This window comes from Nelumbo nucifera, chromosome 8 (assembly GCF_055504915.1).
Source record: "Nelumbo nucifera cultivar China Antique chromosome 8, China Antique-T2T, whole genome shotgun sequence".
Classification (NCBI taxonomy): Eukaryota; Viridiplantae; Streptophyta; class Magnoliopsida; order Proteales; family Nelumbonaceae; genus Nelumbo; species Nelumbo nucifera.
The window spans coordinates 54076272-54100491 of NC_142656.1; the positions used below are offsets into that span (position 1 = coordinate 54076272).

Consider the following 24220-nt stretch of genomic DNA (forward strand, 5'->3'; position numbering starts at 1 on the left):
TACGGAAAGGTAAATGTAGTTCTACTCTCCATTCCATTTCCAATTTTGTATCAGTATCTCGCCTTTCCGCCTCACATCGCCAGTTTGTTTCACTATTGTCATCTATTTCCATACCTAACAATGTCCAAGAGGCTCTTAGTTCACCTGGGTGGAGGCAGGCAATAGAGGAGGAACTCTCTGCTCTTCAGCATACTCACACGTGGGAGCTCACTACTCTTCCACCTGGTAAGCATGTTGTGGGTTGTAAATGGGTGTATACTGTTAAATACTTTCCAAATGGTAGTGTGGAGCGTCTGAAGGCTAGACTTGTTGCTAAAGGTTATTCACAGTTGTATGGAGTGGACTATATGGAGACCTTCTCTCCAGTGGCTAAGATTGGCTCTGTCCGTGTGTTAATTTCCCTGGTAGTTATGTATGATTGGCCCCTATTTCAACTTGACATCAAAAATGCCTTCCTTCATGGTGACCTTATGGAGGAGGTATATATGGAGCAACCACCTGGGTTTGTTGCTCAGGGGGCGGATGGTAAGGTGTGCAGACTGAAAAAGGCAATTTATGGGTTGAAACAATCGCCTCGTGCTTGGTTCGGGAAGTTTAGTGAAGTGGTGAAGAATTTTGGAATGAAACAATGTCAGGTTGATCACTTAGTGTTCAGCTATGACTCAGAAGCCGGAAAGATTTTATTAGTGGTCTATGTGGATGATATTGTCATAACTGGCAGTGACAAATTGGGGATCGACAAACTAAAGGTCTTTCTGCAAAATCATTTTCAAACAAAAGACCTTGAGACATTGAAGTATTTCTTGGGTATAGAAGTTGCTAGATCAAGACAAGGTGTAAACCTGTGCCAAAGAAAATATGTTCTCGATCTACTGGACGAAACAGGACTGTTAGGTGCAAAACCGGCTGAGACTCCTATGGAACCAAATGTTAAGTTGAGCAGTGATATAGGGGAAATATTTGATGATCCTGGAAGGTATAGACGACTAGTGGGGAAGCTGAATTATTTGACTATCACGAGACCAGACATCTCCTTTGCAGTCAGTGTGGTGAGCCAATTTATGCAGAACCCTCGTATATCTCACTAGGATGCAGTTCTTAGAATTGTAAGATATCTTAAGGGAGCTCCGGGCCGTGGGCTATTGTATAAACCAGGAGGAAAACTTGAAGTAGTTGGGTACACAGATGCAGATTGGGCAGGCTCTATGTCTGATAGAAGATCTACTACAGGTTACTGCACATTTCTTGGAGGAAATCTTGTGATGTGGAAGAGTAAAAAGCAGACGGTTGTGGCTAGAAGCAGTGTTGAAGCCAAGTACAGAGCCATGGCACACACTACATGTGAATTAGTATGGTTGAGGAATCTCCTACAAGAAATCGGGTTCCACATGGATAAACCTATGAAATTGTACTTTGACAATCAAGTTGCGCTCCATATCTCATCCAACCCTGTTTTTCATGAGAACAAAGCACATAGAGATTGATTGCCACTTTGTGAGGGAGAAGGTTCTTACTGGAGAGATAAGCACAGAACATGTAGGCTCAGGTGATCAGTGGGCAGATTTGTTTACAAAAGCCTTAAGCTCAGGGAGAGTGAACTATATATGTAACAAGCTGGGAATATATGGCATATATTCTCCAGCTTGAGGGGGAGTGTTAGAGTTAGCCGAATAAGGGTAGATTAGTCAACTCACCTTTGTTAAGTTATGTGCTTATGTGGCAGTCTTATTAGAGACTCTTTGTCCCATACTTAAGTGGGGGCAGTTTAGTCTTTGTACAATTAATTAGAGCCTAATCACTATTAAGAGGTCGACTGATAGGGTTTAGTCTATAAGGTTCGACAGTTCTTTCATCTTCTTCTTCTTCTTCTCTTCTTCTTCTCCTTCTCTTTCTTCTTCTCCTTCTCTTTCTTCTTCTCCTTACTGGTTCGGACTACTGTAGCAACAGTCAAAACAATTGGGAACTTCTCGGTGTCAATAAAATTGAAGAGAAAGGAAGATGGGTGAGCTTGGGTGTTAACTAATGTCTATGGTCCCACTTCTTACCCAGAAAGGGAAGGTTTCTGGGAAGAACTAGCAGCCGTTAGGGGTTTGTGGGATCGCCCTTGGAGTTTGGGTGGGGATTTCAACATAATAAGATTCTTTAACGAGTCCAATAACCCCAGTCGTAGGATTACATCTAGCATGAGGAAGTTTAATCTCTTTGTAGAGAATTTTGAATTGCGGGACCTCCCTCTTCAGCAAGCAAATTTTACCTGGTCAAACTTACAAGAAAGCCCTACCTGTTGTTGTTTGGATAGGTTCCTCTTTACAATGGATTGGGAAGCTGAATGAGGGATTTTAGGTGTTACAACATTGCTGAGAGTGGGGCGACAATCATTGTCAATGCTCACTTTTCTGAATTCTCCTCTTCTCTTCGTCTTCCTCTCTCTTCTCAATCTTTTCTCTTGTTTAATTCACATTGAACCTAGGACTGATTGCGGTCCCATTCAACTACTAGGTGTTCAAGGGATCCCCTAGGGAGAGTGCCTACCTTACCAAAGGTCTCTTCCTCCACAGTATTTCTTCTTGATTCTTCAGCCAAGAGATACTGTTTGACAATCTCCTTCAATATCCATTTCTTTCCACAACTTTAATCTTAGCAATTTTAACCCTTGAATGGCCGCCAACAGTTCAGCGCTGAGAGAGATTCCATGTCCAATTGAGCCTGAAAAACTAAGAAGAATATTACCAGATTCATCTCTCACAACATCCCCAACTCCTGATTCCCCTGGAACTCCCAAACAACAGCCATCAAAATTAAATTTAAGCTTTCCAACTGTTGATGGGGACCGCACGGCTGGTCTTTGTGGTCTTGTGCTTTGAAAGCCAGCAATAATCTTCCATTCTCTTAGGTGGTGTTTGGTACAGTCATTCTGCGTTTTCATTGTGTTTTGAGTTTATCAATACAAATTTGTAAAAGAAGTCTGAACCAATGATCGATGAGACCCATCTGGTTGAAAAGACTGCTAACATTGAGGAAGTGGTGAATAGGGAAGTGGAAGTTAGCAAAATATTGTGTTTGTTTTTTCTATGAGGGGAGGAATTCCCAAAAGAAGCCTTTAGATCTGTGGAGGAAACATCTGAGAAGAATGAAGGTTTGATAGATTCAGCAGTTAATCCTATTTGTGATAACTCAACAAGGAAAGAGATGGGGGCAATTGTTGGAGGTTTGCGGGGATTTCATGGAGAAGCCAGAAGAAGTGGTTGAGGGGTTGGTAGTTGAAGACAGGGGTCAGAAGCTAACAGGGACTTCTGAAGCAACAGTGGGAAATCTGAACACAGTCAGAAGATTCAGAAATCAGAGGAATAAAAGATCCCAACAGCAGATCCCAGTCTCTAAGGTTTTCACAAGGTTGAAGGGTGGACTATTCGGAATGGGACCTAACAAGTTCATCAGAAAACCCAAAGGATTAGTCAAAAAATGACAACAAAACTTTACTCAAAAAGTTGAAAAAGATGCTTAAAGTGGCAAGTTGGGGTTTGGGTGTATTGCTTGGGTTTTTGTGGGGCTTCGGGCTATTGTGTTTTCTGGTTATTTCGTCTGTTTTGGATTGTTATGGATAAGGGGCTTTCGTTTAGTTGGGTCTTTTTAGTTTGATGGTTGATTTGGGTTTTTTTGTTTTTCATCTGGTTTTTGTTTGGGTTGATCTTTCTTGTGGATGATTGCTTATCACCTTGTATCTTCTTTTGCGTTTCAATAAAATTTTTACTGTTATCTTCAAAAAAAAAGATATGTATTGCCACATCATATATGAGTCATTTCAACTAAAAAATGCATGCACACCAAAAACATCAAATTTGACATTTTAGGTAGAAATAGCAATTTGTATCGATCAACTCAAAACATTTCAGGTAGAAAAATATCCCTCGCCAAATTTGTATTTGTAGAGAAGATGGGCCGAATGGCCCATAGGCTGTTTATCCTTTTTTATCTTTTATGTTCTTTGTCGTAATGGGCCTTAATCTGGGTTTTATTCTTTCTTATGTTATGTCTTTTTAATTTTCTGCCCAACTAAGGGTTTCTCTATAAATTACTAAAGTTTAACTTAATGAAATAGAATTAAGGGAGTAAGAGAAGAGATTATGTTCGAAAATCTCTCTCTGAACCCAAGTTGCCGCCACCTTCTTCTTCTTCTCTCCTCTTGAACTCTGATTTCTGCTACTTTTTTTTTATTTTTGCAACTTTCTAAACAGTCCTTTCTTCTCAAAAGGCTGTTTTTCTTTTTGGTATCAGAGCATGCTCGTTTTTCCCTTTTTTTCACCTTTTTTTTTCCCATACACAGTGTGTATGGAGAACTGAATCATATGAATAGTTAAAAAAACCTATTTCAGCCCAGATGTTAGCGGTTTCTGGAGAGAAGGGGACTGGTTTTGTCGTCCTCTTGACAGATTCAAGTGTGTTGCCCGAAACCCTAATTTTCTAGAGAAATCTGATTGTAGGCCCCACAGGGAGTTTGACCTGGGCGCTCAGTGACTGAAGACCTTCTCATTCTTCTTCTTGAAGATCGAATCAAGTGGATTGGTGTTCTATGAAGTCTACAAGTAGCGGCTGAGTTTTCTCTGTTTCTCCCAACTTTCGGGTTTGACGTAGGTTACTGGTACGGCTGCATAGAGGTTGGCTCACAACACAGTTTTTGTTCTGTCTTCATTTGTTGTTATTCAAAGTTGTTTGAAGTCATTTTTGAAGTATTTAAGAAGATGAACTCCTCAGACTTTGAAAACAAGCATGTTGCTGAATTCGGATAGGTTCCGGGAGCCTCTGTAGACTCTCTACTGGCTGTGACCACAGTCAAGCTAGATGGAACTAATTATCTGGCTTGGTCACAATCAGTAAAGGTTCATATTTGTAGCAGATGAAAATGGGGTTTTATCTCCGGGAGAAAAAAGGCTCCTCCGGAAGAAGATTCATAATATGAAAAGTTGATGCAAGAAAATTATACTGTTATTGGATGGCTTGTGAACTCAATGCAACCACATATTAAACAGCACTATTTGTGGATGAATTCAACAAAGGAAATTTGGGATAGTATTGCTGAAACCTATTCCCAAAAATTAAATGTGGCCAGGGTTTACAAGTTGAGATGATGTAAAGAGTTTGAGATAGGGGGAGAAACCATTAGTTGTATACTTCTCAACATTGAAGTCTTTATGGCAAGAAACAAATTCGATAGAAGCTGTAGCCTGGGATACCACTAATGATGCTGAGACCTACAGAAAACTGGTTGAGAGAAACAGGGTGTTTAAGTTCTTGACAGGGCTAAATCCAGAGTACGACATTACAAAGCAAAATATTTTATCCAAAGATAGTGTCTCACTGTCTCAAGCATATGCCTTGGTAAGTAGTGAAGAAAGCAGAAGACTTGTCCAAGTCCAAGGGGCTGGTCTAAATGATCACTTTGCTAATATGGGAGTGAAACCCAAGGGGGTTGCAGGGACTCCAAGTAGCTCAGCGAAGAAAGAGATTATCTATGAGTACTGTCTAAAGCCAAAACACACTAAAGACAAGTGCTGGAAATTGCATCTTGAGCTCCTACCACTTCGGTTTCAGAAGAAGTCTAATAATATAAAGGCAGGGAGTGCCAATGTTGTTGATGGTCCAAATAGTGACAGATACCAAACTGAAGAGATGACGGCTAGTGAGTAGTTAGCAGCTATGAAGGCAGAATATGAGAAGTTTGGGAGGACGATCAGTCACCTAGAGGGTGTGACCTCTTCTTCCAACCCTCTAGGAAATTCAACATCTTCTGCATTTGCTCATTCAGGTATACGGGCTTCTGCTAATCATGCAACCATTTCAAGTAATCATAGGTTCCCTTGGATTATTGATTTTGGTGCTTCTGATCATATGACCAGCCTTTCTACTTTGTTTGTTTCATATGATTTACTTCCTAGACGTGACAAAATCACCCTAGCCGATGGCTCTCTTGCCCCTATCTCTGGCAAGGGAACCATCAAGGCTACAGACTCCTCGGTTCTTCCTTCTGCTCTTCATGTACCCAGACTAAATACAAACTTGTTATTTGTAAGTAGCCTAACTAAGTCATTAAAATGTTGTGTAACCTTCTTCCCTTCCTACTGTGTTTTTCAGGATCTGGAGTCTTAGAAGGTGATTGGGAGTGGCTGTGAGGCGAATGGAATATATCTGCTAGATACTCCTGGGCAGTGCCATGAACAACCTGGAAAAACTGCTTTTGGGTCTACATCTACAGAGTCCATCAGTCGAGTCATGTTATGTCATTTTCGTTTGGGTCATCTTTCTTTTAAGTCATTTATTCCCAGAACTGTTTAAGGGAATTAGTTTGTCCAGTCTTCATTGTGAGTCTTGTGAACTGTCAAAACATTGTAGAAACAATTATCCTCTGAGTAATAAAAGATATTCTTCTCCTTTTAATATTGTGCACTCTAATGTGTGGGGGCCTTACTGCTTACCTTCTATGGGTGACTACAAATATTTTATCTTGTTCATTGATGACTTTTCTCGGTTCACTTGGATATTTTTTATGAAGTCCCGTGATGAAATTCCCAGACTTGTGAGGCAATTCCATGAATTTGTCCTTGTTAGTAAACCCTAGCAGATTCTAGGTTGAAGTAGAGAAGAAGAAAGAAAAGAGAAAGAAGAAGAAGAAGAAGAAGAAGAAAGAAAGGTTCGGCCAGACTAGAAGAGAGTCAAAATCACACTCCCCTAGCTGACCCACTTGTATTTATTCAAAAACATAGAGTTACAGGAAAGACCATTTTGTCCCTCATAGAAGATGGGACACATAACTTAAACTCAGATACAATAGACCTTTCACTCTCAAGCAGATAATCCAGAATGACCAAAATACCCCTGACTCGAGCATTCTAACACTCCCCCTCAAGCTAGAGAGTATATATCATATAGTCCCAGCTTGTTACAAATGTAATCTATTCTTCCCCGAGACAATCCCTTTGTGAGGATATCTGCCCACTGATTTCCTGAGCTCACATGAGATGTGGTTATCACCCCACTTATCACTTTCTCTCTTACAAAGTGACAATCAACCTCAATATGCTTAGTTCTCTCATGAAAGACGGGATTGGAAGAGATGTGAACAGCAGCTTGGTTATCACAGTATAGTTTCATGGGTTTGTCAATTGAGAATCTCATCTCTTGAAGCAAGTTCTTCAGCCATACTAGCTCACTTGTGGTATGGGCCATAGCCCTGTACTCTGCTTCTGTACTACTTCTTGCCACCACTGTTTGTTTCTTGCTCTTCCAAGTTACAAGATTGCCACCGAGGAAGGTACAATACCCTGTAGTTGATCTCCTGTCTGATATAAAACCAGCCCAGTCAGCATCTGTGTACCCTACTATCTCAAGAGTTCCTCCACTTTGGTATAACAAACCACGACCTGGAGCACCTTTTAGGTACCTAACAATTCTCAGAACAGCTTCCCAGTGAGGAACCCGAGGATGTTGCATAAACTGGCTCACCACACTCACAGCAAATGATATATCTGGTCGGGTAATGGTCAGGTAGTTCAATTTGCCCACCAACCTTCTGTATCTTCCAGGATCATCAAACTCTTCACCCGCATCAACACTCAGCTTGGCATTGAGTTCCATAGAAGTCTATGCTGGTTTAACACCTAACAACCCTGTTTCTTCAAGTAGATCAAGAACATATTTTCTCTGACATAGGTTGATCCCATGTTTTGACCTCGCAACCTCTATTCCTAGGAAATATTTCAGCTTCCCCAAATCTTTCGTATTGAAGTGATCCTGTAAGAATTTCTTCAACCTGTTGATTCCATTGCTATCACTCCTAGTTATGACAATATCATCCACGTACACAACTAGCAAGATTTTCCCATCCTTTGAGTTATAGCTGAACACAGAATGATCAACCTGACATTGTTTCATCCCAGAGGCTTTCATCACTTCATTGAACCTGCCAAACCAAGCACGTGGAGATTGTTTCAGTCCATAAATTGCTTTTTTGAGCCTACACACTTTGCCAGACTCCCCCTGAGCAACAAACCCTGGTGGTTGCTCCATATACACCTCCTCAACTAGATCACCATGCAGGAAGGCATTTTTTGATGTCAAGTTGTACAAGAGGCCAATCATACATAGCAGCTAATGAAATCAGCACCCGAACTGAACCAATCTTAGCCACAGGAGAAAATGTCTCCATATAGTCCACACCATACATCTGAGAATAACCCTTGGCCACCAACCTCGCTTTCAATCGCTCCACACTACCATCAGGAAGATACTTCACTGTATAGACCCATTTACACCCAACTGTGTGCTTACCGGAAGGAAGAGCGGTGAGTTCCCATGTGTGATTATGTTGTAGAGCAGAGAGTTCTTCTTCCATGGCTTGCCGCCACCCTGGGGAGGCAAGAGCTTCTTGGACAGTCTTGGGAATGGGAACAGATGAGAGTAATGATATAAATTTGCAATGAAAAGCAGAAAGGTGAGCAGTAGAAACATAGTGTGAAATAGGGTGAGAAGTACAAGTACGTTTACCTTTTTGCAGAGCAATAGGAAGATCAGGATCTGAAGGAGAAGGAGCAGTAGCAGGATCTGTCGACAGGGGCTGAAGTGGAAGAGGGCCCGATACACTTCTGTGGGTATACACTTGAGTGATTGGCGGCTTCTCAGTAGTAACAGGCATAGGATGTGCATCTGTAGTAGAAACAGGAGCTACTGGAAGGATGTCCACAACAGGTACAGGAAGGGGAACCACAGAGGGAGAGAAAGAGACCCCAGCATCTAAGAAGAACGGAACTGACTCAAAGAATGTGACATCAGAGCACACAAACGATTTATGGGATTTTGGGTTATAACACTTATACCCTTTCTGAGTCCTTGAGTAGCCAAGAAAGATACACTTAGTAGCTCGAGCATCTAGCTTGTCTAACCCAAGCCCCAAGTGTTGAACAAAACAAACACAGCCAAAGATTCATGGAGTAAGAGGAAATGGAGATAAAGTGGGAAACAACACGGAGAAAGGGGATTGACTTCCAAGGATTGACATGGGAATCCGATTGATCAGAAAACAGGATGTGAGAGCAGCATCACTCCAAAAATGTTTTGGGACATTCATATTAATCATCAAGGATCAAGCAGTTTTAAGAAGATGTCGATTTTTTCGTTCAGCTACATCGTTCTGTTGTGGGGTGTAGGCACAAGAAGTTTGATGAATGATCCCATGATGTTCTAGGTATTGCTGAAATGGTGAGGAATTGTATTCTTTGGCATTATCGGAGCGAAGAATTTTAATATGAACACCAAATTGAATGCGTATTTCAGCATAAAATTTTTGAAAAATAGGGAACAACTCACTACGATCTTTCATAAGATAAATCCATGTCATCCTTGAAAAGTCATCAACAAAGATTACAAAATACTTATACCCATTGTATAACACCACTTTAATTGGACCCCATACATCGGAATGAACTAAAGAGAAAGGACTTGAGACACGACTATCAACTCTTGGACTAAATGAGACTCTATGATGTTTACCCAATTGACATGACTTACAATCTAATGATGAAAGATGACTCAAGGAAGGAACCAGTAACTTCAAGGCCTTGAGAGAAGGATGACCAAGTCTGTAGTGCCATTGAAGAGGAGTAAGAGATGACTGAAAAGCTACTGGAGGACCACCACCATCAAGGTAATATAATCCACCTGCTTCATGCCCTCCACCAATCTTCCTCCCCATCTTGAGATCCTAAAACACACAGGAAGAAGGGTAGAAGGTTACAGAACAATTAAGAGACTTGGTTAATCTGCTGACAGACATAAGGTTAAAAGGAAACTTAGGAACATATAAAACAGATGATAAAGGCAAGGAGGAGAGATTAACATCACCAACACCACAGATAGGAGATGTAGAACCATTAGCAAGTGTAACTGTTTGAGGTGTGGAGGAGTGGAAAAGGGAAGAAAATACATCATGAGTCCCAGACATATGGTCCGAGGCCCCAGAGTCAATGATCCAGTGTGAGTATTTGGAAGCTACGCAAGCCATACCTGAATGGGCAAGTGTAGCGGTGTTCTGCTGAGATGTTTGAATGAACTGCTCATATACTGCACATGGTACACTCACCATTTCCTTCTCAGAAGCACAAGTAGATGTGGAGGGGATTGGGTCAGTTTGCTGACTTTCAGTAATTGTGTCACTACCCTTAGTCCTAGCATGGTTAGCCCAAGTGTTGGGTGCACCACGCAAATCATAGCAGAAATTAACTGTGTGCCCCTCTAAACCACAATGTGTACACTTTCTCTGAGTATTACTCCTTCCTCTTCCCCGACCTCCCCCTGAGTCTCGGCCTCCAGTCTGACCACTATCCCTGCTAAACATGTGACCACCACGGTTGCTTGGGAGTCCACTCCGGACACCACCACTTCTAATTCCACGACCACCCCCTTTAGTCACTACCAAACCAGATCTGTCAGAGAGAGAAGAATGTTCTACCGACTCAATGGACGTCCTCTTAAGACGAGCAAAAACTTCTTCAAGTGAGGGAAGAGCAGATCCTCCCAATATTTGTGCTCTGATAGGCTCATACTCAGCCTTCAACCCCACAAGAAACCTTGTCACATCAAGCTGCTCACATTGTTGTTGTTGGATCTGAACATCTGATGTTAGAGGATGATACACATTGAGCTCATTACGAATGTTCCTCAAACTTGCATAGTACTCTTCTAAGCTTTGACTCCCTTGCTTCAAATTGAAATACTCTTGGTACAACTGATACACCCTAATTGTATTGTCTTGTCCAGAGTAGAACTTCTTAACGTGATCCCAGATTTCCTTAATTGTATCTATGAACATGAAGTTCACACTAATCTTTGGTTCCATGCTGTTCCAGAGCCATGTCATTATCTATGCATCTACTTGTTCCCAGTCACTGAACTCAGGGAAATCAGAGGGAGGTTTCTCCTCTCTTACATGTTTTACCTTCCACTTGGCCTTCAAGAACACCTCCATAGATTTTGCCCATGCTACATAATTCTCACCATTCAACTTGATGGAAGTAATTTGAACACTTAGATAGTCTGGAGAAAGCATGACACTTGTTTTGTTATCATTCCCATTTTCAAATGAAGCCATCTTAATTATTTCACCTTCAAATATACAACACAACCTCACACTCTTTCACAAGACATATCTCACTTATAACACCACCAATTCCAGCTTCTTTAAATACACATTACACACCACACACTAAGGCTGAAATCACTCAGTCTTCACATCAAACACCTGGGCTGCACACTGCAGAACCATTCACCATCAACACACTAAGACTGAAATCACTCAGTCCTCACATCAAACACTTGGGCTGCACACTGCAGACTGATTACACACAAGGTATAGGAGATCACTTTTAAATATTTTGAAACATAGATACACCAATCACCACGACACAACCACCACCAATCTACTGCTGTTGTGAACTTCAGCAGTCGACAACTCTTCTTTCAACATACATACGAAGAGAATGCAGAGGAACACGACTGAGATGCATATCAGTCACACTGAGCACCACCACCACAACCAACTTTTGAAACAAAAAGAAACATTCACAGTCCCTTATTTGGACAAACAACAGTCGTGTTCATACCTGTCCACATTCAGCCCTCTTCGATACTGAATAGAGGGTTTAGTATACCACTCCAACGACCACCACAGCAACGACCGGAGGCATCCTCACCTCCAGGCCCACAAAACGACAGCTCCTTTTCAGCCCCTTATCGAACCTCCACTCAGGTCAGTCGAAAAGGAAGAAGATGACTGTGAAAGTTGGCGGCGAACCCAAAAAGAGAACAGCAGCAAGAAAGAAATGAGGATACGACCTTACAGCTCTGATACCATGTTAGTAAACCCTAGCAGATTCTAGGTTAAAGTAGAGAAGAAGAAAGAAAAGAGAAAGAAGAAGAAGAAGAAGAAGAAGAAGAAAGAAAGGTTCGGCCAGACTAGAAGAGAGTCAAAATCACACTCCCCTAGCTGGCCCACTTGTATTTATTCAAAAACATAGAGTTACAGGAAAGACCATTTTGTCCCTCATAGAAGATGGGACACATAACTTAAACTCAGATACAATAGACCTTTCACTCTCAAGCAGATAATCCAGAATTACTAAAATACCCCTGACTCGAGCATTCTAACAGTCCTAACCCAGTTTGATACCAGAATTAAAATTTTCAGATTCGACAATGCAAAAGAATATTTTGAGAAAAACCTAACCTGCTATTTCATTGATTTAGGGGTTATTCATCCAAGCTCCTATGTTAGGACCCCAGAACAGAATGGACTTGCTGAAAGAAAAAATAGACATATTGTTGAAGTTGCAAGAAGTATTCTATTTGCCTCACACGTCCCTACAAAATTTTGGGGTGATGCTGTTCTCACTGCTACCTACCTTATAAACCGTATGCCATCCAGGGTTTTAGGGTTTAAGTCTCCCTTCAGTCTTCTTCATCTAGACAATGATCTTTTTCCTATTCCTCTTCATGTCTTTGGCTGCACTTGTTATGTACATACCCCAAGTGTCCAGAGACATAAATTTGAACCAAAAGCCCACAAGTGTATCTTCCTTGGTTATTCCCCCACACAAAAGGGTTACTGTTGTTTTGATCCGAAGACTGGAACTCGGTATGTCTCAATGGATGTCACATTTGATGAGCTTTCTTCCTTTTATGGTTCTTCTCTAGAGAGACATTGTCCAAAGGGGGAGGATTTGTCACAGGTGTTTGCTCTTCCTCTTCATGTCCCAGTTGAGTCTTTTGTTGAGTCTCTTCCTCCTTCAAATAAGTCAAGGGAAGATCAGTCACTTCACTCTCATTCCAGTGTTCCTATTCCTCCTCCTTTACCTCCTCGCCCTCTTTTTAATCCCAGGTTGTACCAACGGCAGAGAACCATAAATGAGCAGATTGTTTCCCCTACAACACATGAGCCTCATGCACTTCCAGTTACAGATGAGACAACAGGTATTGTTACAGCCCCTTTGGAGCCATCCTTCCCAGACCTTGATATCCCCATTGCTATTAGGAAAGGAAAAAGAAAGTGTACTACACATTGCATTTCCAAACACCTTTCTTATAGTTTGTTCTCTCCTTTATATTTCGCCAACCTTTCTTCTGTTGCTTCTAACCCAATTCCCATGTCTGTGTCAGAAGCTCTTAATATTCCAGAATGGAGGGATGCTATGAGAACAGAAATTGATGCCCTGCACAAGAATGACACTTGGGAAGTGGTTGATTTGCCTGAAGGGAAGGATCCAGTAGGCTATAAGTGGGTTTTTACTATCAAATATCATGTTGATGGCACCATTGAAAGGTAGAAAGCTAGGCTGGTTGCAAAAGGCTATACACAGACATATGGGATTGATTATCTAGAGACCTTTGCCACTGTTGCCAAGATGACTTCTGTGAGAGTTCTGCTATCTTTGGCTGCACACTCAGACTGGCCACTTTATCTAGGGCTGTTCACAAGTCAGGTTGGGTCGGTTTACAGGGGTTTTCCCAACCGACCCGACCTGGTCAGGTTACATGAGGTGGAAACCAAAACCGACCCACTATTAGGCAAAACCGACCTGGTCGGTTTGAGTCGGGTTGGGTCGGTTTGGGTCGGTTTCGGTTTTGCTCCTGTACAAAAATGATAGAGAAGCCTAGAACTAGAAGGACACTAATTCTAATTGTAATTGCCTAATGGGTTGCCTATTTGGTGTAAAAGACTAGAGAAATTAGGATAGATACAATTTAGTTAAGTAAGAACTAGAAGATAGGGCTGTTCTAGTTCTAGTAGAAGACTAGTTAAGTAGGAAACTAGGAACTACCGAACTAGAAAACTAATTGGTTCGGTTTGGTTCGGGTCGGTTTCGGTTTTCACATAAGAAAACCGAAACCGACCTGATATATCGGTTTATGATTTTGCCCAACCCGAAACCGACCGGTGCTGATGAAAACCCGGCCGACTCGGGTTGGGTCGGTTCGGGTTGGCCGGGTTGGTCGGGTTGGGCCTTCTTATGAACAGCCCTAACTTTATCAACTGAATGTAAAGAATGCATTTCTGAATGGAGAGTTACATGAGGAGGTCTATATGTCTCTTCCTCCAGGGATGTATGAAACAGATATGAAAGGAAAGGTCTGCAGGCTGAAGAAATCTCTTTATGGACTCAAACAGTCCCCTAGAGCATGGTTTGAAAGGTTTAGGGCTGCCCTTGTTAGCTTTGGCTATGTACAGACACAGTCTGATCATACCCTCTTTGTGAAGAGGAGAGGATCCTTGGCCGTTTACCTGATTGTGTATGTTGATGATATTGTTGTGACTGGTAATGATGTCTCAGGGATTAATGATCTCATATCTTTCCTTCATACAGAGTTTGAGATCAAATATCTGGGGGAATTGAGATACTTTCTTGGCATAGAAGTTGCTAGATCCAAGGATGGGATCCTTATCTCTCAGAGAAAGTATGTTCTTGATTTGCTCTCTGAAACAGGGAAGATGGGTGCTAGACCAGTTGCTACTCCTATCGATATAAGCCATAAACTCTTTGCTTCAGATGGAATATTGTTAGAAGATAAGGGAGTCTTCCAAAGACTACTTGGAAAACTTCTTTATCTATGCATGACTCGGCCAAACATTGCATATGCTGTCAGTTGCATCAGTCAGTTCATGCATGCTCCCAAGGATACTCACATGGCAGCAGCAGAACGGATTCTGTGTTATTTGAAGGGCTCCCCTGGAAAGGGAATTTTATTTGCTAAGCATGGCCATATGAAACTTGAAGCCTACACAGATGTTGACTGGGCCAGAAGCATTGATGACAAAAGATCTACCTCTGGGTACTATAGCTTGGTGGCAGGTAATATTGTCTCTTGGAGAAGCAAGAAACAATAGGTTGTTGCTCGATCTTCAGCCGAAGCAGAATAACAGAGCCATGGCTCATGGAGTTTCTGAACTATTGTGGCTTAGATCCTTGACGGAGGAACTGGGTATTGAGCATGATAAGCCAATAATGTTATACTGTGATAATCAGGTTACCATCAACATTGCTCACAACCCAGTGCAACATGACAGAACTAAGCATATCGAAGTTGATAGACACTTCATTTGAGAAAGAGTGGCTTCTGGAGAAGTGTGTCTACCTTTCATCACCTCTGAATGATAGTTAGTTGATTTCCTCACCAAGGGCATTCACAAGGCTAAACTTCAGCATGATACTGGTAAGGTTGGCATGATTGACATATATGCTCAGCTTGAGGGGGAGTGTAGAGAAGATGGGCCGAATGGCCCATAGGCTGTTTATCCTTTTTTATCTTTTATGTTCTTTGCTGTAATGGGCCTTAATCTGGGCTTTATTCTTTCTTATGTTATATCTTTTTAATTTTCTGCCCAACTAGGGGCTTCTCTGTAAATTACTAAAGTTTAACTTAATGAAATAGAATTAAGGGAGTAAGAAAAGAGATTATGTTCGAAAATCTCTCTTTCTGAACCCAAGTTGCCGCCACCTTCTTCTTCTTCTTCTCTCCTCTTGAACTCTGATTTCTGCTACTTTCTTTTGAATTTTTGCAACTTTCTAAACAGTCCTTTCTTCTCAAAAGGCTGTTTTTCTTTTGTATTGATCAACCCAAAAGCAACTGCAACGCAACGCCATCGTACCAAACACCTCCTTGATAAGTCGTTCACAGAAACACCACTGAATTCATCACAAACTGATGCCCAATGAGCCACCCTTATCATTAGAAGCTCACTGTTAGAGTCAGTAGTCAAGGGTATTCTAGTCTCTATACCTTGTTTTATTAAGAAGTGTTTTGTCTATTTTGTTTCAGTTTAAGTAATATGTCCTATACTAAATTAGGGGCATAAGTGTCTTTGTATATTGTTCACAAACCTATAAATACAAATCTGGTCGGCTGAAAGATCTAACTTTCAATTCTCTCTAGCTTAGACCTTTGTTTTCCATTCGTTCCTCTCCCCCCTTTTCTTTTAACCTAGAGCTGAAACTAGTGTAAACTGAACTGATAACATAGCAAAGCATTGCTAGTCATCCCAGAACTTTTCCCATCGCCTTCCAGCACACTGTTTTGAAGAGAGCTCATTGATTACTTGGAGAATCAGTGAGAGGCCACAAAGAACTTGTTGTTTATCTGTGTATGAGGTATTCATGCCTCCAATGGTTGTTGAATTTGTTGGGCAAGACAAATACAAAGGTATATCAATCTTACCAGAAGTACTTTAATCCATGACATGGAAATCAGAGCCTTGAAGAATAGTATACTAGTATGAGAAATCTCCGGAATGAAAATATCTACCATCCCTTAACATCAGATGTTAAAATTCAGGAACAACAAAGGGAGCAAATTGATGTGACCTGACTTTTAATGGGTTTGAAAGCAAAACATAGACAGTTAGAGCACAAATATTAGGTGGTTCTACTCTTCCCTCTCTTAAGGAAGTGCTTGCCCAACTCCGTAGGATTTCTATTGGATCTTCAGAGGGTCCTACTATCTCTAATAAGTCTGCTTTAACAATGGCAAAGGTCATGGAAATAGAGGAGGCTATGGAGTTCAAGGAGGCCATGGTAGTCCTATGTTTAATCGTGGCGGTGGACATAGTGGAGGTCGGGATTCAAGAGGAGTTCATGGTAGATGATGCAATAATGGTCCTAGGAAGTACACATCTTATGGAATGGGGGGGCATGCTATTAACTTTTATTATGATTTACATGGGCCAATCATGCTATGGAAAGTGGTGGTAGTAGTGGTGAAGTAGGTGAAAATCAGCAAGCTGACCAGACACCTTCTACATCTACAAATGCCTCTAAGGAGATGATGAAACACTGCTACCCTTGCCCATTAAAGTATGGCTTATCTAGCATCCAAACCTTCCCATTGAATTATCGACTTTGGAGCTTCCGATCATATGACTAGGACTCCATATGTGTTTTCTTCCCTCTCTTAGTCCTCCACATCCTAAACAGTTACCCTAGCTAATGGTTCTACTTCCCCTATTTGGGGTGCTAGAAATGTTGACCTTGCATCTTTTTCTTTATCCTTTATTTTATGTGTATCCAAATTTCCATTTAATCTTGTCTATTGGTAGACTGACCAAGTCTCTTAATTGTTCTATCACCTTTTACCCTTCTTGTGTTTTTCAGGATCTCAAGATGGGGATGAACATTGCTAGAGGGCATGAAGCTAGTGGGTTGTATTATCATAACAGTGGTAGTCCGAAAGTAGCACTTCAGTCCTCTCTTGCTCCTCTCCAGTTGCATTGCAATCTTGGTCATCTATCTCTCGAAGCACTTAAGTTATTTGTTTCATCATTAAGTAATCTTTCTTCTTTGGAATGTAAGTCATGTCAATATGGGAAACATCATCAAGTTTCCTTCAGTCCTAGAGTCAATAGTCAAATTTTGAGTCCTTTTGCTTTGGTTCATTCAAATATTTGGGGTCCAAATAGAATTGTGTCATACAATGGTTACAAGTATTTTGTAATTTTCGTTGATGATTATTCAAGCATGACATGGCTTTATCTTGCCTTTAAGAGTAAAAGGAAAATTTTCATTAATCAAAAAAAGGAAATATAATCCAAGAGGTGACAAGGTGCTACCTCACCAATATAAAGTAGTTGTACACTAGGAAAAAAAGTTCAGTATTACAGACCTAGATTTCAAGAGTATTCCAAAAGTTCTCCCCCATATTTGATCTACTAATCTAATCAAATTCTAGAATCACCAATACCCAATCCAACACAAGTTTCCTAACCAGGGCCACAAGCATTTCAATATTTTCTGACTTATCTTCAAACAATCTTTCCTCCCTCCTAATCAAATTCTTGTTCTTGACCCGTGCTGATATGAGATGTGGATGGAGCTTCCAACAGGTGTCTCTAGTATGCCTAGGCTTCTTGTGGTAATCACATACCAGGTCCTTATCCTCCCTCCTGATCTTGCTACTTCCCTGTCTCCATTTGGTTTAAATTTGATTGTACTAACCATAGTCGAGTGGTCACCACTAGGCTATCTCAACATGACATTCCTCCTACTCTCCTCTCCAAACACAAAGGCATAAGCTTGAGAAAAAGTCACACTCTCTCTAGAAAGGATGTGTTGCCCAACAATATCGAATTCAGGGTTCAGTCCAACCAAGAAATCAAAGACCCTATTCTTCTCTACCAACTTTTGATAGGTTGTTGCATCTTTCGTACTCTCCCAAACCATAGTTTCTAAGTGATCTATCTCTTGCCAAAGTGTTTTCAACATGGAAAAATACATAGCAAGAGGCTTATCTAACTATTTTGTATTAATAACCCGATTCCTTAACTCATAGGCTCTGGCTACATTTTGTTTCTGGGAATAGGTCTCAGTCACTCCATCCCAAATCTCCTTTGCTATATATGCCCACAAAAAAATTCTTCCCAATATGTGGTAACATTGAATCACATAGCCAATTTATCACCATGTAATTTTCTTGTACCCATTGGGAGGAATTTGTATCAGGTTTCTTCCCATCCACAGTAAGGTATCCCAGTTTCCCACAAGCTCCAATAGCTATATTGGCTGATTGTACCCACTCTAAATAGTTTGTACCATCTAACTTAGCGTGGTAATGATCCCAGGTCCAAAAGATTCTCCAAAGATTGCTCCACCTAGTCCCATGTCACTAGTTGAGCTCTACTCAATGCTCCAACCCTCCATAAATCTCAAAATAGATTAGAAAAGAAATTATAGGTGAGAAAGAATATATTTATCTCCTTCAAAGGCCTTAATCTCCCTTCTGGTACTCAGAAACCTCCTCCCACCAAGATTCCAGTCTCCATTGAAGCAAGTGGAAAGAAGAGAATAGGCTACCACTCCCTCTAGAGACCTCAAAAATCACTAGAACTTGAACCGCCCCCTTCAAAATTCACCAAGAAATCTAAGAAATCCATATCGCCCCTTCCCAGGTCAAAATTGAAGAGTCTTACTGCAATCAGGATTCTTCCCCCTTCTCCAGTTTTTCTTGATTTTGTTGATCAATCCATGATCTGCCACAAGGGGTTCTAGATCCACCAAAAAACTCCAAAAACCAGACACTATTAATGTTTTCAATCAGTCCTCTAACTCATCATGCAATTGGCTTATCTATGGTTGCATGATGAGAGCACAAAAAAGGCTCAAAACCTGTTCTGATACCATGTAGAAATCTGCAAAAACAAAAAACCTATATAAAAGATGAAGAAAGGAAGTGTTCTTGAGAGAAGGGAGAAGAAGAATAAAGAATGAGAGAGCAATCAGTTAGGCTGCCCCCTCTCATATAAGTATGCCTTATAATGGCGACTGAACACAAAAACTCAATATAAAACTTAACAAAGGCACTCTAAAAGACTCCAAAGGGTCCCAACAAGTGTGTCGTGGTCCCCACTACCTATCTAAACAAATAACCAATAAAATTAACTCATAAATCTACACAAAATCCTCAACACATTCCTACTCTCTTTCTACCATAGCCCATCCGTCGAGGAGGTTGTAACCTTTGTTCGTTGTTGCTTTTTTAGCAATGGTACGCACTCTTCTAATTCCTAATCTAGCAAGGGTCTTCTAAATTTAGGACACCACACAACCCGATCACCCCTCATCTCAAAACATTGTTCAATCTTAACTTGATGATTAGTTAACCTTTATAACTTTGGGCATATCTCACACAACTTCCCTACTTCATACCATTCATCCTCCCAAAATCTTACCCTTGACCCATCTCCCACCTTGAAAGAAGTAAATTATTCTCCATTTTTCAAAAGTTTCATGCTAAAATTCAAACTCAATTTGGTATTCATATAAAAATTCTTTGCTCTAATAATGGTAGAGTATTTATTTACACCGTTCCAGCAATATTTGGAATAACACGGTATCATTCATCAAACTTCCCATACATACATTCCACAACAAAATGGGGTGGCTGAATGGAAGAACCACCATTTACTTGATACTGCCCGGCCCCTTCTGCATCATATGAATGTTCCCAAACAGTTTTAAGTGACTTTGTACTTACATCATGTTTTCTCATTAATTAGATGCCCATGTCTATCCTTAAAGGTCATTCTCCTTAATTTTGTTTCCCACTTTGTTTCCTTTTCCTCTTACTCTCAAAATTTTTGGTTATGTATGTTTTACAAAGTGTATCTTTCTTGGCTATTCTAAGACCCAAAAAGGGTATAAATGCTATAATCCCAGTTCCTAACATTCATTTGTTTGTCTATCTATCACTTTCTTGAATTTGTTCCTTTCTTCACTAGTTCTAATGTTACTCCCTTACCTCCTGTATTTCCACTTCCAATTCCAATTGTTGACCCCATTCCTACCGTTCTAGTTGTGGCCAAGCCTTCACCTCCTCCAATGCAAGTTAAATATTAAATGGCCACCAATCAGGCAAGTGTGTACTCATTTACAGATACCAACTCCTCCAGTTTCTTCTTCATCAACAGATAGAGTTGCCTCCTACCTCTGGCCTTGATCTTCCCATTGCATTGTATAAAGATAAACATGGTTGTACTCTTCATCCCATTTCTAATTATGTTTTTGTTTCTCACCTTTGCTCCCCATCGCTAGTTTGTTTCCCTTTTGTCTTCTATTTCTATTCCTAAGAATGTCCAAGAACCATTACCTCCCCAAGGTGGCACCAAGCAATGGAAGAACTCTCTACACTCACACATAATCACACCTGGGAGCTCACCACTCTCCATCCTAGTAAGCTTCATGTTGGTTGCAAGTGGGTGCACATTGTCAAAAATGGTAGGGTAGAGAGGTTGAAGGTTCGATTGGTTGCTAAGAGTTACTCATAATTGTATGGCATAGATTACACAGAGACCTCTCCTATTGCTAAGATTGAATCAGTTCATGTTATGATATCTTTAGCAACTATGTATGACTAGCCCCTATTTCAAGTCAACATCAAAAATGCCTTCTTACATGGTGACATTCTTGAGGAGGCTTATATAGAGAAACCACCAAGGTTTGTTGCTCAAGGGGAGGATGGTAAGGTCTAAGGTGTGCAGACTCAAGAAGGCAATTTATGGGCTGAAATAGTCTCTATGTACTTGCTTTGGTAGATTCAATGAAGTGGTAAAAGATTTCGTTATGAAGTTGTGTCAAGTTGATTACTTAGTACTCGGCTATGATTCTAAAGCTACAAATATTTTGTTGGTGGTATATGTAGATGACATTGTTATAACTAGCAGTAAGAGGTTGGAAATTGACAAATTGAAGGCCTTTCTACATGATCACTTCCAAACAAAAAAAAAATAGCAAATTGTAGTATTTTTAGAAATAGAAGTTACAAATTCGAAGCATGGTATCAATTTGTAACAAAGGAAGTATATTATTGACTTGTTAAAGGAGACAGGATTGTTGGATGCCAAACTAGCTAAAACACCCAAGAGCCAAATGTCAAATTAAGCACTAATGTGGGTGAGGAATTTAATGATCCTAAGAGGTACAGAAGGCGGTGGGTAAGTTAAACTGCTTGACTATTACCCATCCAAATATCTCCCTTGTAGTTAGTATAGTTAGCCAGTTTATGCAAAACCCTTGGGTTCCCCATTGGGATACAATTCTAAGAATTGTGCAGTATTTGAAGGGAGCTCCAGGCTGTGGGTTATTGTACAAGCTTGGTGGAAGTTTTGAAATAAAAGGTTACATATTGGGCTGGCTTAATATCTAATAGAAGATCCACTATATGGTACTGTACTTTCTTGGAGGGAATTTAGTGACATGGAAGAACAAGAAATAGGAAATGGTAGGAAGAAGCACTATTGAAGTTGAATATAGAGCCAAAGCACATAATACTTGTGAGCTAGTGTGATTGAAGAACCTCCTGTAGAAGATTGCGTACTCAATTAACAGCACATGGAGGTTGTACTGTGACAACCAAATTACAGTCTACATCTCATTTAATCTGGTCTTCAATGAGAAAATAAAGCACATAGAGGTTGATTTTCACTTTACAAAAGAAAAGGTGCTTAGTGAAGTGACAAGTATAGCACATTGAACTCAAGAAGTTAATGGGCAAATTTGTTCACAAAAAGGTTGGCAAGGAAGAGTGGATTACATATGTAACAAGCTAAGACTATATGATATATACTCACCAGCTTGAGGAGAATTAGAGTCAACAGTCAGGGATATTATAGTCTTTATATCTTGTTGTATTAAGAGGTGTTTTGACTATTTTGTTTCAATTTAAGTACTATGTCCCATACTTAATTAGGGGCATAAGTGTCTTTGTATATTGTTTACAAACCTATAAAATACAGATCTGGTTGGCTGAGAGATCTGATTTTCAATCCTCTCTAGCTTATACCTTTGTTTTTCATTCATTCCTCTTCTCTCTCCTCCTCCTCCTCTCTCTCTTTCTTCTTCTCTACTTTTCTAAACCTGTGTAAACCAAATTGATAACACCCACAAACCTCCTCAAGTGTCTTCTGTTTGTCTTCAAAAATTCTTAACTCCTCTCACTCCACAGTCCCCAAAGTACAACTCTTACACGTTGCCATGAGATCTTTTGCCTTCTACTAGTACGTCTCATCCAAGTTTCCAACTTGGGCTGAAACATCAGCAGGGGCCTCCCAAGTCCTACCATCCAAGGACAAAAAAATGCTACCACATATGAGAAGAAAAGGAACAGTGGAGCAAAAGGTAGTTGGTGCTCTCCCCATTCTTCAAGTAGAGGATTCATGCATGAGGTGAGATGCATTAGTTCTTCCACTTTCTTTGGAGTCTTTCGTGGAAATCAATGACTTTATTAACCACCTCCCAACAGAAAATCTCGACCTTTAGGGGAATAGGACCACTCCAGATCTCTTTGGCTGGGAAAGGGTTACTATCAATTAATAAGAAAAAAGAATGGAAGGAAGCACAAGAGAAAGGACCATTCACAGTAGGTGCCCAAACTCTCTCATCCCCACTTGGGGGTAAAAGTCACACATCTTAAGGGTTCCCAAAAAAGAGATTAACTCACCCATTTTATGGTCCCTCACAACTCTCCTCAAGCCAAGGTCCCACCCCACAACCAAATCATCCATAGTAGCAAATTCAACAATTGATTTATTTCTGAAATTGGACAAGCTGTAAATTCTAGGAAAGGTTTGGAAGAGTGGAAAATCTCCTCACCAAGTGTCTTCCCAAAATTTTACCCTGTGACCTGATTTGGCACCTTATCTTATGTGTTGCAAAAAGGCGAGTGAGTAATGTCATAATTGACCTCCAATGGCTTCTTGAAGACTGATTTCTAGTAAGACCCAAGTCCCGTTCATTTTGATGCAACCCATAGAAACTCTTAATCACCAAGTGCCACAATGCCTCCCTCTTCTTGGGGAACCTCCATAGCCATTTTCCTAAAATGCGCCTTGTGTTTCCTTGCAACTTCCCTATTCCCAACCCTCCAAACTACTTAGGCCTACACATATCCTCCCAATTCATAAGATGCTCCTTGTTAATTCCCCCAATATCCCACAAAAAACTCTGCATTAACTTCACCAATCTTTGCACTATCTTCCCTGGGCTCTAAATACCCACAAGAAGTAAATCAATAAGTTGGACAAAGTGGACCTAATTAAATTTACCCTTCAACAGGTAATTGTTCTTCCAAGTAGCCAATTTCTTCTCAAATCTCTCAATTAATCCTTCCCAAAAAGATCCATCCCTTGGATTGCCACCTAAAGGTAAGCCTAGATACTTTAGCAGCCACTCTTTTATCCCACACCCTAGGATTGTTGCACAGTCCTCTAACTCACTAGCTCCCATTTGCATGCATACTAAACTGCGCTTTGCCAAATTAATCTTCAAACCTAAAATTTTCTCTACAATCTCCAAATATATTCTTTAAAGCTCCTAGATACTTTAGCAGCCACTCTTTTATCCCACACCCTAGGATTGTTGCACAGTCCTCTAACTCACTAGCTCCCATTTGCATGCATACTAAACTGCGCTTTGCCAAATTAATCTTCAAACCTAAAATTTTCTCTACAATCTCCAAATATATTCTTTAAAGCTCCTCACATCCTGAACTCCCCTAAATTCACCTAAAATGAGGGTATCATATGCAAACTGTAAATGAGACACCACTCTCTTGTCTCCCCACCCTTAGACCTTCGAACAAACCTTACTCATCAACTCTTTTTAACAATTTACTAGAAATCTAACACCCAAAATAAAAA

The 24220-nt window shown here is 40.5% G+C and overlaps 1 protein-coding gene across 11 annotated transcripts in view; it reads right to left on the minus strand.

Annotated features, from left to right (window-relative positions):
* LOC104601620 (Tetratricopeptide repeat (TPR)-like superfamily protein) overlaps positions 1-24220 on the minus strand; it is a 69692-nt gene that overhangs the window by 42072 nt on the left and 3400 nt on the right. The gene's annotated exons all lie outside the window — the stretch shown is intronic.